At 45.8% G+C, this 15,071-nt stretch overlaps 1 long non-coding RNA gene across 2 annotated transcripts in view; it reads left to right on the top strand.

Moving 5' to 3' along the window:
- Positions 1–15,071, top strand: part of LOC103693014 (uncharacterized) — a 215,299-nt gene that overhangs the window by 143,145 nt on the left and 57,083 nt on the right. The window contains exon 1 of one of the 2 annotated variants that reach the window (XR_015627519.1): positions 4,154–4,234. The exons of the other annotated variant lie outside the window; for it this stretch is intronic. This is a non-coding gene — a long non-coding RNA (uncharacterized LOC103693014). Of the gene's footprint in view, positions 1–4,153; positions 4,235–15,071 lie in introns of those variants that run through there. 2 annotated transcript variants of the gene reach the window in all.

Raw genomic sequence — 15,071 nt, 5'->3', positions numbered from 1 at the left:
GTACATGGGAACCAAGAGAAGAACCAAGAAGCCAAGAAAGCTTGTAGCAGAAATGTCTGGATTATACAGAGATGGGACGCTGGAGGAGGGGAAGCAAAATCCAGGAGGTGCAGAAGCTTAGGCTAGGGGTCAGGGAGCTGGGCAGGGGAGGGGGCGCAGAAGCTTAGGCTAGGGGTCAGGAGCTGGGCGGGGGAGGGGGAAGTTGCGGAGAGGAGCCAGTACTCTGTAACAGGTACTTTTCATAGCAATTACTAAAATGCAAGCGTCTCTTCTCTCTGCGAGTGCACCACCCTCCTTTGAGGTGGTATCTCACGTCTTCCAAGCTGGAGTCAAACTTCTTATGTAGCCAGGGATGAGTTTGAACTTCCGGTCTGCCTGAATCTGTCTCTTTAGTGCGGGGATTACAGACAGGTATCACCAGTTTGTGAGGTCCTCGGGGTGCAACCCAGGGCTTTGTGCATACCAGACAGATTCTCAACCAACTGAGCCCCATCCTTGGCTCTTCTCTTTGTCTTGTAAGAGGATTTATAAATTAGACCTTCCAATTCCTGATCCGATAGGTCCCCATTTGGGTTCATATGATCCACCAGTGCCGCTGAGAGCTTTCTGATCTGGGTTGAAATGGACACCGTTTCTAAGCATCTTAGCTCTCTATCAGCTTTATGCCAATGTACAAGGCTATACTGTCAATAACGAGAATAAAAACGCTTGGAAAGTTTACAAGCACATACCGTCCTAACTTTTGAAAGATGGAGAAAGATCTCAGAAGACATTAGTTAGAGGAGCTATAAAATCTTTGCAAAATTCTGAAGTAAATTGTAAGAGATTTCTTGATAGTATGAGCAAAGAAAATACCGAATGCTTCAAAACAGCATAAACCTATGAAGAAAAAAATGTGCAAACGCATCTCATTTCTTCCTCTCCTGCTACTGATGGACAGGAGGAAGAAGGCACTGCTGTAGACAGTGCTGTGGACTTCAGTAGGGAGGCCAGCAAATTCCATGCATGTAGATGGGAAGAGGTCAGGCTGCGTGGAGGAGAGCAAACACTTTCCAAAGCAAAGGGCGTTTGTGAAATTCAAGACCCGAGCTTCAAGTCAGAACGAGGCTGCAAATTCCTTTTCCCGAAGAAATACAGCAAAGAAAGGTACACATACAAAGAAAGGCAGAAGTAGCCTTGCCCAGGAACATGTAACCTCTCTGTCCAGAGCAGGAAGGAAGGAGGGAAATAAAAAGGAAGCAAGGAAGAAAGACGAATGAATCCCAGAATTCCAATATAAGCGGAAAATAGCTGGAAATGTGGCTCCCGCAGAGTAGCAGATCCCCGCCCCCAGACACACCACGAACACAAATGGGGCCTGTCAGGTGAGGACTCGAGGGGACAAATCCTCTTACAAAAGACAGATAAGGACCAAGCATGTAACTAAGTTGGTTAAGTACCCTTGTGCTATGCATAAAGCCCTTGGCTGTCCCACCCCAGCCCCAACACCTCACAAGCAGGGCCTGGTGGTGCACATCTGTAATCACAGCCCTGCAGAGATGGGTTCAGGCACACCGGCCAACCTTGGCCGCATACGAAGTTTGACTCCAACTTGGAGCAGGTGAGGCACTAGTTTAAAGTGGGGAGGGGGCACACAGACAAGGAGAAGAAATGCTTGGACTTTAGTACTCTCTCTCAGAGGCAAATAAAGCTCTCTGTTTCAGGCAGGGTTTCTTCCGTCTTCTCTCCATAATGAAGGTATTTGTGTAATGGTGAACCAGCCTGACTCCGCTTTAGGCTTAAACGCCATCTTATAGGAAAGACAAGCCAGGTTCATTCCTGTTTATGACTAAAGCTCTACTTCTCAAGCACTGGGCTAGTCCCCACCTGCAATATTAACTACAAATGGCTCTGTACTGTCTTTTCCAGGGAACTGACAACCACGTCTTTGTTTCAAAAAGATGCTTGTAACCATTTTTCCAGAAGTTGCTATGACACCTTGCTGCAACCACCTTTGCAATTACATCTTTGTTTCAGGAGGTTGTTATGACCAACTTCTTACGCTTGTCTTCTGCTTCTGTAAATCTGCCTATTTTGCCCGCCAAGACCCCAATTTGGAAATGTGGAACCCCGAGCTATAAAAACCTTGTCTTCCTCATGTCCAATCTCTGGAACCCCGTCTTTAGGGGGAGACGGCCCATCTACATAGATTTAAAGAAAAGCTTATTTTAATTGTTTGCTTGCATTAATTAATTTGGCCATGATGATTAGGTGGGCGGTCCCTCCTCGTGCATGTTTGGAATTAACAGTAACCTGTGTCTTGTCTATATATCTAAAAGTACACCCGCATAGGTAATCTGTACACATATGTTTATAGCCTCTGTCAAAAGCGATATTAAAAATAGCCAACAATATTAGTGAGGAACTGAAAGCAGAGGCCAGTTGCTGAGTGCGCAGTTCCTCACACCTGGTCTCCTTGACAACGACCCCCAGAAGTCTGTGCAGGTCGGCCATGACTTCTCATGGCCTGCTATGGCCAGCAGAGATTTGCGTCTTACTTGCTTATCACAGCATGCCTTTTCACTTTGTGCTGTTTCCGGGCGACTCTCACTAACTATGCTTGCATTCCGAGGTAAGAGCTTCTCAGTCGCCTGGTGTCTGAATCTTGCTACATTTCAGGAACCCGGGCTATTTGTTCTTTTGCCCGTGGGTGCTTCAGTGGTTTGACCTTGTAGTTGAGAATCGCTTCTCTCCAAACCGGAGAGGCAAAACCTGCCTGGTTTCTGTGGTAAACAGATTTCTGGGGCAAGCTGGGAATTTTATAACAATGTGGCATGCAAGGAAAATCTGATTCCATACACGCAGCCCACAGACGACCCAGCAAATTATTTAAATGAGTACTAACCATCCCTGCAATGATCACTTAATAAAAAGCTTGACTTGAATGCTGGCATGTGTGTTTCCCGTTAGTGCACGGTTTCCGTTTTCTGCAGGGGAAGGTAGCTGTCTGCCCAGCGCCAGGGTGTGGGAGAGAGTAGACAGCATTGCTGTGCGGCTATGGAGACCAGCCAGGCAAAGCCAAACACACCCAGCTTTTGCTCTCTCAAGCCAAAGAGGAATCTCTGGCTTCTGTCTGAGACCCTTGGTTCCAGCAAGGGGTGGCAAGGAGGAGATTGATGGCCGCCAGGAGCAGTGTCTTATATAAGTACAGATGCATATTCTTGTTAATAGAAAGACACTAATACAAGTAACATATATGCTGAGGTATACATTACTTGCACAACTCTATTCTTTTATCCTCTCCAACTTCAACCTCTGTATTCTCTCCCTCACTGACTCCTCTGAAACATAGCCCAGTTCTGGGATGTCTGTTGCAATAAAAATTTCTGTTTATTGCAAAAAAAAATTCTTTTGTCTCACTTTTTTTTAATTTAATTTTTGAGAATTTTATAAAGGAGTACTTTATTTACATAGTTTCCACCCCCCAGTCCCCATAGGACTCCTCTCATATTTCTCTAATTCCACCTTAAATTCATGAGCTCTTCTGTAATTAGCATGGTGTTACACACACACACACACACACACACACACACGTATGTAAGTACAAGTTGCTGAGTCCATGTAGTATTGGCCATTTGTGTGTGTGTGTGTGTTTAGGGCTGGCTACCAGATTGGATAACCTCACTGCGTTAGTCATTGATTGCCAGTAGCATCTAGGGTTGGGGCCTGGTGAGATTTCCCCCGTCCTCATGGGCGAGCCAACTGGGTGGTCATTGTGCTGGTCTTCATTAGACAACCGTTTAGTTGACATATCTTAGGTACAGCTTCCCTGTCATAGACCAGCAGTTCTCAACCTGCAGGTCACAACCCCCTTGGCTCTCCCACACCAGATATCCTACATACCAGATATTTACATTTCAATTCATAACAGTCACAAAAGCACAGTATGAAGTAGCAACAAAATAATTTTACGATTGGGGCCACCACAACATGAGGAACTGTATTCAGGGAGCACAGCATTAGGAAAGTTGAGAGCCACTGTTGAAGAAGGAGAAACTGTAAGGGGCCTTGGAGTTGGTCCACAACACACCCAGACACCAAGTTTGCATCACAAAGAACATTTATTACCCCAGAGGGTCAGGGACGGAGGAGGTAGGAAGGGGCAAATGCTCCAGGACTGGACAAAGACAGCAAGCAAGCAGGAGGCGTTTCTGTGGAAGTGGTTTTTAAGGAAAACGGTAAAGTTCCTGCTAGGGTGAGTTGGTACATCCTGATTGGTTAACTTTGCCAGTGAAGCCAAATCGTGAATTTGATTGCTGGACTTTGGCGTTCCATCTCAGGAACGAGTCAGTGCCAAACAAAGGAATGGACCTTGGGGGCTAGATTTAGGAATGTAGTCTGATGGGCCCAGTGCCTCTGGGTGGCCCACAGACTGGCCCCACTCCTGAAGGACCTGTTTGTCTGCCTTGGCTGTCGTCCCCGTTGCTTCTGTTCTGAGGTCACCTTTCCCTCTGTCTTCTTCTTTCTCCATGGTGCATGCTGCTCGCTCCACCATTTTTTTTTCCAATTCTACAAAACCACTTTTAAAAAAGCATCTTCCCATGAGACCTGCCTTTTCTTAGTTGTTCTGAAGAAATCGTGTTCTCTGTTCGCTCATCCTTCACTGCCCCTTCTCCCCACAAAGTCTCCAACGGTCTCTCAGACTCCCCGGAACAGCCCCCTCAGGTGCTAGTGGCTGCCTCCATTTTAGTTTGGTCTTGGAAAACTATCCTTTAATCTTCCCATAAGACAGTCAGACAGACAGACAGACAGACAGACAGACAGACAGACACACACACACACACACACACACACACGAGGTTTTCAGCAAAAAAAAAATGACAATATTAATTGTACTAGTTATCAACCTGCTGCCTGGACCTATAATCACCTGGGAGAGGATCCCTGAGCGTGTTAATGGAGAAGACCCAATTGGGCGTGGCTGGGTTTTTCCTGAGAACGTGATCTTGGACAGTATAAAATAAAGAGCTAAGAGTGAGGGAGCACTCCTACCTCTCTGTTACTCAACTCTGCAAGAGTTCCCTTGAGCTCTAGCCACTGGGACTCCCCCTGCCCCAGAGGCTGTGCTCCTACTGTGAGCTAGAGGCTGTGCTCCTACTGTGAGCCAGAGGCTGTGCTCCTACTGTGGGCCAGAGGCTGTGCTCCTACTGTGGGCCAGAGGCTGTGCTCCTACTGTGGGCCAGAGGCTGTGCTCCTACTGTGCGCCAGAGGCTGTGCTCCTACTGTGGGCCAGAGGCTGTGCTCCTACTGTGCGCCAGAGGCTGTGCTCCTACTGTGGGCCAGAGGCTGTGCTCCTACTGTGGGCCAGAGGCTGTGCTCCTACTGTGCGCCAGAGGCTGTGCTCCTACTGTGGGCCAGAGGCTGTGCTCCTACTGTGGGCCAGAGGCTGTGCTCCTACTGTGGGCCAGAGGCTGTGCTCCTACTGTGCGCCAGAGGCTGTGCTCCTACTGTGCCCCAGAGACTGTGCTCCTACTGTGCCCCAGAGACTGTGCTCCTACTGTGGGCCAGAGGCTGTGCTCCTACTGTGGGCCAGAGGCTATGCTCCTACTGTGAGCCAGAGGCTGTGCTCCTACTGTGCCCCAGAGACTGTGCTCCTACTGTGGGCCAGAGCACTTTCTGACTTAGGTTGCTTTCCAGTATTTATCACAGCAACGGGAAAAGAACATAAGGCAGTAGACAAAAGGAATCCAAGAAGAAGGAATGATGGTGTCTTGGCAGGAGAAAAATCTCAGGCACAAGGCGGAACCCAGGCCTGGTATTGTGTGTCCTCGCTCTCACCATTCCCTTAGCTGGTGGCATCCATGCCCAACACAATTTGCTATTTCAACCATAGACTTTATTTAGCCAGTAAACTTAATTCCCTTAAAACTAGTTCAAGTCCTTATATGTTGTTGTGGTCAAAAGGGGCCAGCCAATGCAGGCTTAAAGTTCTCCAGGCAGGTAAAGGCCTTTCACGTATGATAGATTACTGGGCAGGGAGGGGTACAACATTAGGACTCATAAAGACGGGATGATTGCCAGCTTAGCACACCTAGACGACAGCAGTGCACCCCCCTGAGCTGTGATGTTCCCTTCCTGCATGTGATTCAAGCAGTGTACTTTCTCTGGAGATTGTGTCAACTCGTTCCTGGGTATCTCAGTCACCCATTCCTGTTCTTAGAAGGCATGTAACATAAGGAAAATATCTAAGGTAAGAAACTAAGACAGCTGAAAATATCCATCTGAGAAAGTAAAGAGGTTCATCGATACCTTCTCAGTGTTACTGCAGTGACTCAGAGCCCTGCATTAAGCTCATCCCACACAAACAGCATCCGAATCCTGCACAGATGGGAGGAGAGGTGTGAACTCAAACATGTCCCTTCAGACTTATTCAGTCACCCCCAATGGCTGTTCTACTCACTTCTCAAAACGAAGACACACTTTCATCTGTAATTTACAGTTCCTAACACACACACAGCTAGAGAGAATCTTTGGCTAGAAATTGGTGCCAAATGTACTCAGAAATCTGAGGGGTTTTGCTAGGGTCAGCTCAACAGTGATTTACAACTACATTGTATACTTGCAACACCTTACTACCACTAGTAAAGACCCGAGGCTCGGAAACTGTTTGTTTTGTAAGTGTAGCAGACTCACAGAGATCTCAGCTGTCATTTTTATTAATCTTTACTTTCCTATGCTCTATTTCTGAGGGGAGAAGGAGAAGAACTGACATCTTCATTAAAACAGAAGTAGAATAGCCCTAGGTTAGCCTAAGATGATGTCACAGGGTCATGGGTGCCTGCCATTATCGAGTCGGTTAAAGTAAAAGACAAGTAATTCTGAGCCAAGGTGTGTTAAAGGAAGCAAGCACCATGGAGCAAGTATTGTGTAGAATACTGCTTGTGTACTGTTGACATTTTGAAATCCGCCTAAACACATAACAACACAGTTTGCTGACACACTCCAGCATGTAGATACAATTCCAGGGATGATTAAAGCCTGTGTCCTCAGACACTAATGACACAGTCTGTGGTGTATGTTGAGTTTTTTTTAAAAAAAAATGCACCTTCCTTCATCATCTCAATGAGGGAATTGAAGATGGGGGAAAACCTCAACAATGTCAATGAAGGGAGAGAAGGGGTGGGAGAAGATTCTCATTCTGATCCATTAAGTTTTCTGAATATCCCATGCTTTTCTGGTGAGTGCACACATTCTATAACCAGAGGCTTTTGAGAATGTTTGGAAAATAAGAATTAAGGTTGAAGTAAACACTGCTTGCCCACATCAGTTTGAATGGTCTTGAGAAGCTATAGAGTTGTAGGAAGTAAAATGGAGGTGTGGGTCTCTAAATAACTGGGCTGGAAGTGGACATTTTAATAACACATCTATTTACTTATGTGTGGGCATGTATGTCTGTACACACACAGGGCCAGACAAAGGTTGCTCTGTTATCATCTTGACTTATCCTTTGACGCCCTGAACTTGGGGCTTCCCATTTTCTCAGACCGGAAGCCAGAAAACCCCAATCGTCCTCCTGCCTTTGGCCACCTTGGCGCTGAGGTCACAGGAGTGTGGGGAACTGGCTCTGGCTGTCATGACTACAGCAAGCACTTGTCATGACTCCTAACCACTGAGCCAGATGTGTAGCCATCTCTCTCTAGATGCCTATCAGATTTCAGGGTTTTACATTTTTCCTATTTTAGTCATAGCAGTCATTTAAGATTAGGTGTTCTGTTTCTCAGAAACAAAATTGATTTTACCTTTTTTAACTTTTCCCCTTGCCTTTTGATTCTACTTTGTGTTTTCTTCTTTCTCCAGAACACTCAAAACAGTGACTTGAAACCTTCTGAAATCAACACCCTTGGCTAAGGTGAAGGTCACTGTCCATGTCTGAGATAGGCCTCACACAGTGCTGTGGATTAATGGCTACTCAGAGCACATGGCTAAGATTCCTTCTTCCTTCTGTTTCCTGTCCTTTCCTTCTCTCTCCCTATGCCCCACCAGCAGGCTCAGTCCCCAGCGGAGGGTCTAGTGATGGTGCTGACTTCAGTGCTGAGCTTATGGATTTGTGAGGGAAGGCCACACTGACCAGGCTCCAAATAGTGGTGTCATCATGGACGGTCTCCTCCTTCCTTCAGTTGTTTGTCTCATGTTTGTCACAATATCGACATATACTCATCCAAACTTGGTGTCTGGACTCTGCACAGGATCCTTTAACATCCTGTGTTTACTCTGCTCCCTTCTCCTGATAGTTGAATTGCTACACACATCCATTTAGAACTCTAGCAAAAGGCCTACTGAGACCTCGAAAGGGCTTTGAACCTTTAACATAAGCAGCAACAGCAACAAGATTGGTTCTTGGCTTGACGGATTAGAAATCAGGTAGCTCAAAGAAAGATTTCTGTGAGGACTAGAAGACAATTTATCAGAAACTCATTATAATAGATGCTCTGTTTATATTGGCTGACTCCAGAATTCACTTTACCAAGACAATCTATGGAAAGTAACTGCATGGGCTAATGAGAACGAGTGACTTAGAAAACTGTGTCTACCCCAGCTCCGAAAAAAAGAACCAAAAAAAAAGAAAAGAAAAGAAAAAAAAGAAAAGAAAACTGTGTCTAACTTTTGCTACCACTTACCAAACCAATGAACTGAACATCTCTAAGTCATTGGTGTTTAACTCTAAGATAATAACACTTACCACTAAGTTTGTTGTGAGAAGTAAATATGTTTAAAAGCAAGTTCCTGATAAGTGCTAAATAAATAAATGTTAAAATCTATAATAAAGGCTTTATTCATGTTGATAGAGTTATTAATCAGTGAGGGGCAGAAGGGAAAGCAATAATTGAAGACTCCTTACATGGGAAAAAGACAGGAAAGGAGCCACAAAACTGAAAAGGACTCTCCAATTTCCTCTATTCCTAAAATCCACCCAAGAAAGAAATTTGCCAGCATGGGTGAAGTTAGCCTTCCCTCATCTCAGAAATGCAATAGAATGGAAACTGTGACTGGGCCCAATCCAAATGAAGATATCTACAGGAATAACACTGGGAGGGACACAGGATTTGTTTTGGCAAAAGAAGGGATTTCTGATTGTTTTGGTTTTCTCCTCACAGAGCCAGTCAGCATCTGGCTTTGAGAGCCCTGGGCATGGTCACCATATGTCCTACATTTTTCTAGAGCAATCTTGATTTAAAATTTTGAGACATGTCACCTCTGAAGAAGTCTGGCTTTTGTAAGACCGTGGGGCCTTACGTGAAATTCAGAAAACATGGTCAGTATGACGACAGACATCAGGATCTGACAGGGTCTAGACAGAGAATGCGGGAAAACAGGGTACAGAGAAGCTGGGGTGCTTCTTTTCTGCTTTAGTATAACTCTCCTCCACTCATTGCTAAGTTCTAGTTTGGTGCTTTGCTCTAAAGCACCGAGATGGTGTGCTTCCAGGGGAATGGTGACAGTCCATTGTTTCTGAAGAGTCAGACAGACAGTCTGCAGGGGTACTCTGTTAACCTTCTACCGACAGAGCAGGTGGAGCCAGTGCGATGCTCTCCGTGCAAGCATGAGGACCTGAGTTCAATCCCCGAACCCACATTTTACAAAGCTAGTTGTGGTGGATTGCACCGGTAATCCTAGCACTGGAGAGGCAAGAGAAGGAGGTCCCTGAAGCTTGCTGGCTGCAGAGTGTAAGCAGCAGGTTCAGTATGCAAGACCTGTCTCTGAAAAAATAAGAAGGACTGTGGAGAACGATGCTTGCCGTTGGCTTCCGACCCCCACACAAGCATACACACAACTATACACACAAACACTGATTCATACAAACAGATTCATCCATAAAGAGCAGAGGAGGGACGGGTGTCAGAACAGTAACTGTCAGGGTTCTTAAGTTCACTGAGAGTTTTAGCACGCACAAAATGGCTGAATATTTGACATGCATTAGTTCATCCAGGACTGGAATGGGACACTGTTATTCTTCCCTGCTTTTGTGGAAACGGACTCGGGGAGATTAAACACCTTGCTGAGAGTCACCCAGCTGGCTAGTGGCTGAGCTGGGACGGAAGCCAGGCTTCGGGCAGGGTGTCTCACTGTGTAGGCTCATCATACATTTCAAGTATATATTTTTTAGACAAGAAGATTGAGGGTCAGTGCCTGCAATTTCTGGGGTAACTTTGGAGCTCTGGGAGTATCAGGCAGGCTTCCACTCACAGATGAACAATTTTCTCAAGGAGTTGGTTTTCAAACTGGAAAAAAAAATCTTGAAATCAGAAATCCACTCCATGAAAGTAAATGAATCTGGATGGGATTACTCAAGCTCTACAAGTCCAGGAGTGCTGGGGGTTTGGCTACACATTATGTTCTATTTTTCAAAGGTTCTGGGAGAGGCAAACTCAAAACATGTTTCTGCACACAATTACCCACTTTAGCTTCAAACCCATGTGTATTTCTACAGGATCTGACTACCCTGGTCCTGTTTCTTATTTTGGAGAATGCCCCTCCTATGAACGTCTGCAGACAGGGCAGGCTAAAGCACACTGCAGAAGCCTGTGGAAGCCAGGCCCAACTCAGCCCGCTGTGAGCACAGAGAATAAAGCAGGCAGCATACCTACCCCACCCACCCTTTGCTGCTCAGTGAGTCAGGTCAGCTTCTTAGGTAGGAACTGAAGGAAGAGATGACAAACGGGTGCTGCTTTGCAAGCCTTTGTTCCAGATGCAGGACACCACCTCCTCCCTAGGAAATAATTACACCACAGTGTGGCAGGACAATGTTCCATAGACACACAGAGATGGGAATTGTTAAGGCCAGCCTTCAATGATGGTAACTAGCAATGTATTTCTGGGTAACAAATTACCAAAAATTTAGAGTCTTAATACAACATCAGTTTGTGGGTCAAGAATTTGGAAAACGGTGAGCTGGAGAATTCCTTCCTTCCATATGGGGTCAAGAAGGGTCACTGGCTAATCTTCTGCTCTGGGGGCTAATTTGTCTATAAGATGCATGGAAGCTTCACTCTCTTTTCCTTTGGCTTGCTGGCAATCACCAGGTTACATCAGTCAAAGCAGATGTAAATATTCCAGGCTCAATAAGAAGAGATGGATGTATGCCTCGTTTCTCGACAGAGGGATAATTAATGTGTATCTGTGTCATTCTACACACATCCACGGCCATCCCTAGTACCATCTGTTATTCAATGTAGTCTGTGCACCAGATCCACTTACCTCCTTTGTAAATGCCTCCCTCAATCAGTTATCAGGTTTAAGCCTAAGGTCTAGACGCTCACCCACAAAATTAACCCAGAAGTCATCAGGTCTTGTCAGGTCCACTTCCTAGATATGGCTGCTCTAAGCCTGAGTGCCTATAAGTTGAAAGGATTATTTTTTTCTATCTGCATCCCCACAGATAGACAATGGTGGGACGGAAGAGGAAGGCACGTGCACAGCCCTGTTTGAGAAGGCTCTTGTTTACTGGCTCATAGCTCTTAAGCTCAGTCAGTCTTTCCTTTGCCTAGGTTTTAACCCTGTGCCCTGACTCACCAGTCCGTTCTCCAGGTTCTTGGTTCCCCTTCTGAATCAGTGTAGCCTATATTTGCAGTCAAATGTATCTCTTATTGTGCTTCCTACCCATGGGAGTTCAGAGATCCAAGGCTGCCTTCCTGTACTGTTTCTGTATCTTTACATCCACACTGAGAGAAAGCCCTTAAAGGCTTTATGGGCTTCGGATCAGAGTCTCTTATGCTGGTTTAACAAAATATCTGAGGGCAGATGATTAATAAACAACAGAAATTTCTTTCTGGTAAGTCTAAGATTAAGATGCTGGCAGGTTCCGTCAGGCAAAGGCTGCTTTGTCTCTCAGAACGGTGCCTTTCTGCTTCACACACACACACACACACACACACACACACACACACACACACACACACAGAGGAAAGCAAAAGGGAACAAACCTATTCTATCTATTCTTTGATAAGGGTTCCAGTTGTCATAATGGTGGCTGTTTCCAGTCCTCATGACTTAATTCCCTTCTAAAGATCACGCTGCTTAATCCTGTCAAACCAACCATTAGGACAAACAAATTTGGGGCACCATATTCTGAATGGACTATAGCTCCTTCGTTAGGTTTTTTATTCAATATTTTGGGGGCAGGGAATGCTATATCACAAGTGTGGAGGTCAGAGGACAACTTTTACTAGTTGGTTCTCTTTGTCTACCACATGGGTTCCAAAGACTGAACCTGGGTCATCAAACTTGGCAGCAACCAGTTCTTCCTGCTGAGCCATCTTGCTGGCCCCATGTTTGTTTCTTGTGTGATGATTTATAAAATTATTTTCAACAAACAAATATCCACAGTCACTCATACTTTAAGATGAGCTATTTTCAGTCCTGGAGTTTGGGGCCATTTTGAGGCAATGCTCATGAGATTCTTAGACACACATCAACCTGTGAATCCTACGGGCTATGCCCATAAGGTCCTCAGAGACTTCTTACCAAAGAGGCCGTGTGAGTCAAGGTAAATCATTACATGCAAGGGACGGGATGGCGCTAGAATCCCAGACTGCTTTACTCCCTTGCTGCTGCCTTCAGAGAGATTGCTGGAAGGTTAAGTTGACTTCACTGTGGATCGAGGTACTGACACGTGGACTTGGTGTCATGGAATGTTCAAAGCAGCTAAATTTCTTACGTGAAGCTCAAGGCTCCAAGAGAAGGAATTCCAGCAAGAAAAGTAGAAGATGCCAGTCTTTTGATGTTCTGACCCTGGGTCATTTGGTGGCATGTCCATTGCTTTCTTTTGAGTCACAAGCCCACTCAGATTTAAGGGAGGGGACTTTGATTTCTCCATAGAAATGTTAAAGGTTTTGAGGACTTTTTTAGATCATACCAAGCTTCCATGGGAAAATCCTTCCACAGAAAAGGAAATTTAGGGTAAAGCCCAGGTAGGGAGACATGGAAGGCTGGAGGCACACAGACAAACTTCCTGGGGCTGTGGTGGCAAAGTACAGTCAAGACTGAAGAATCAACCCCATGAAAGAAGGGTTACAGAACTGCTCACGGATTTAAGTATAATGGGGAATTAATTCTAGGACTCAGATGCCTCTTGGACTCTCATTCATCTGTGGCCTTCACTATAGTCTGCAGAGTAGTTTAGCAGAGTCCAGAGGACATGTTCTTCTGGAGATAATGCCTTTTGTAGACTAGATCCAGGTCTGGAATTAAGTTTGCCATAAATGTCAGGAACTGTGCACACTAAGAGCTGACTACAGGGGGCTGACTCAGCGACAGGAGGAGGAGCTTGGGTATGAGGGCTGAGGTGTTTGATGCTGGAGGAGGCCTCCTGTGGTGTGGGATGAAGAGAAAAGAGGCTGCACAGGAGCCCCAGGCATCCCAGTGCCTGACCATCTGGACTGGGATTCTAGGAGTCTGGGAACCCGACCAGGCTCTTCCCCGATCGCTGCAGGAGTTACATTTGTCAAGGCTTTCGGGCAGGGAAGAACTGAAGGTGCATCGGAGGGCTTGATTTACAACCTGACAAGTGAGAATCAGGCTCCCTTCATACTATTGCCCTGGGAAGTTGCCGTGCACTCTGATAAGTTTATACTATGTCCTGTGGCCAATATGCAGCTACTAGAGGGTTTTAATTTGACAAGTGGTATTTATTCACTGGCATTTCACGAGAATCTGCAAGTGTGCCTGGTACCTTTGTACCCTGCCCATCTTCGTGTGTGTTGCTAACATTCGAGTTTCTCTTCAGTACTGAAAACACTCTGAAAGAGGGTAGGATTGAGTTAGGTATACACTTTAAAATCTAGAATGTCCCCCAGAAGCTCCTGTGGTGAGCGTTTGACCCTTAGCTGGTGGTGCTCTTGGGAGACCATGGGATGTCAAGGAGGTTAATGCTCACTAAAGGAAGTAGGTCATTGGCCGTGTGCCCATCACAGGCGCTAGAGCAAGGGCTGAAATGTTGAAACTCAGAACCCAGAGTCTTTAGAAGTTGACTCCTTTGGGTATTTTGTCACAGTCTCTGAAAGCAAGATACGTGGAAGACTCTAGAAGTAATAAGAGGTGTTGAATAATACCCCAGTTTCTGGCGATTATACTGCTGATAACCACAAAGAAGCACAGAGGTGTAAGGTTGTGTCTGAAACACTGTTGTGGTGTTTGCAGTGTTAGTACAGGTCCATCCCCCACACCCTCTGGGACATCCTGACAGCAAGCTGTAACTTCCTCATCCCTCTGTGGGAAATGCCTGTGTAGATAGACATATAAACACTCCTTAACAGAAGTACACTGAATCAGCTATATACCAAGGGATTAGAATTATTAGTTATAAGTTGCCCTTATTGGGTTGAGGAAGCTGCCTTGGACTGAGGGTCTTTAACATGGTCCACAAAGCTCTGACCCTCCTATGTGCTGTCCCCTCTTATGCTCTCTGCTTCAGTTATACTGGCTTTCTTTCTTGACCAAGTGGCCAAGTACTGCTTCCCCATCTCATGTCCCCCCGGACCCCTGGTATTTCTCTCTGCCCCTCCTCCAGCACTTTGCTTTGATTGCCGTTATCATAGCTCAGATCAAATCTCACTTTTCCAGATGAGGTGTCCCCTGACTCATTAGTCTAAAGCAGAGTCAGGGTAGCTCAAACCCCAACAAGCCATTTCGCTTGCTTCACAGTCAATGTATCTTAGAACAGTTGTCCCTGAACATGTGTGTGTGTGTGTGTGTGTGTGTGTGTGTGTGTGTGTGTGTGTGCGCGCGCGCGCACATGCACCTGTATGAGCATCCACAATGGATTAAAGTGAAGAGAAGCATGACCAGTTCTGAGACTTTGGATAAGAAAGCACAGAGATCAGAAAACACTCACATGAGCACATACCTCCAATTCAGAAGTCACTAGGTGTTTATTGCTGCCCATAACTTTGAAGGCCCATGTCTGGGCTTGAGTTGGATGTGCATTAGGAGAAAAGCCAGGAGGATCAGGGATGGGTATTAGAGGAAGAGCCCTAAACAAGTCTGGTTCTGGAGCTATCGAGGCTTTGGACAAGTCACTCAACCCTCATGGAAAT

Source organism: Rattus norvegicus, chromosome 8 (genome assembly GCF_021556685.1).
Source record: "Rattus norvegicus strain SHRSP/BbbUtx chromosome 8, alternate assembly SHRSP_T2T, whole genome shotgun sequence".
Taxonomy (NCBI): Eukaryota; Metazoa; Chordata; class Mammalia; order Rodentia; family Muridae; genus Rattus; species Rattus norvegicus.
Note: the sequence above shows the minus strand (reverse complement) of the source record. Positions and strands in the feature narration are given on the sequence as shown.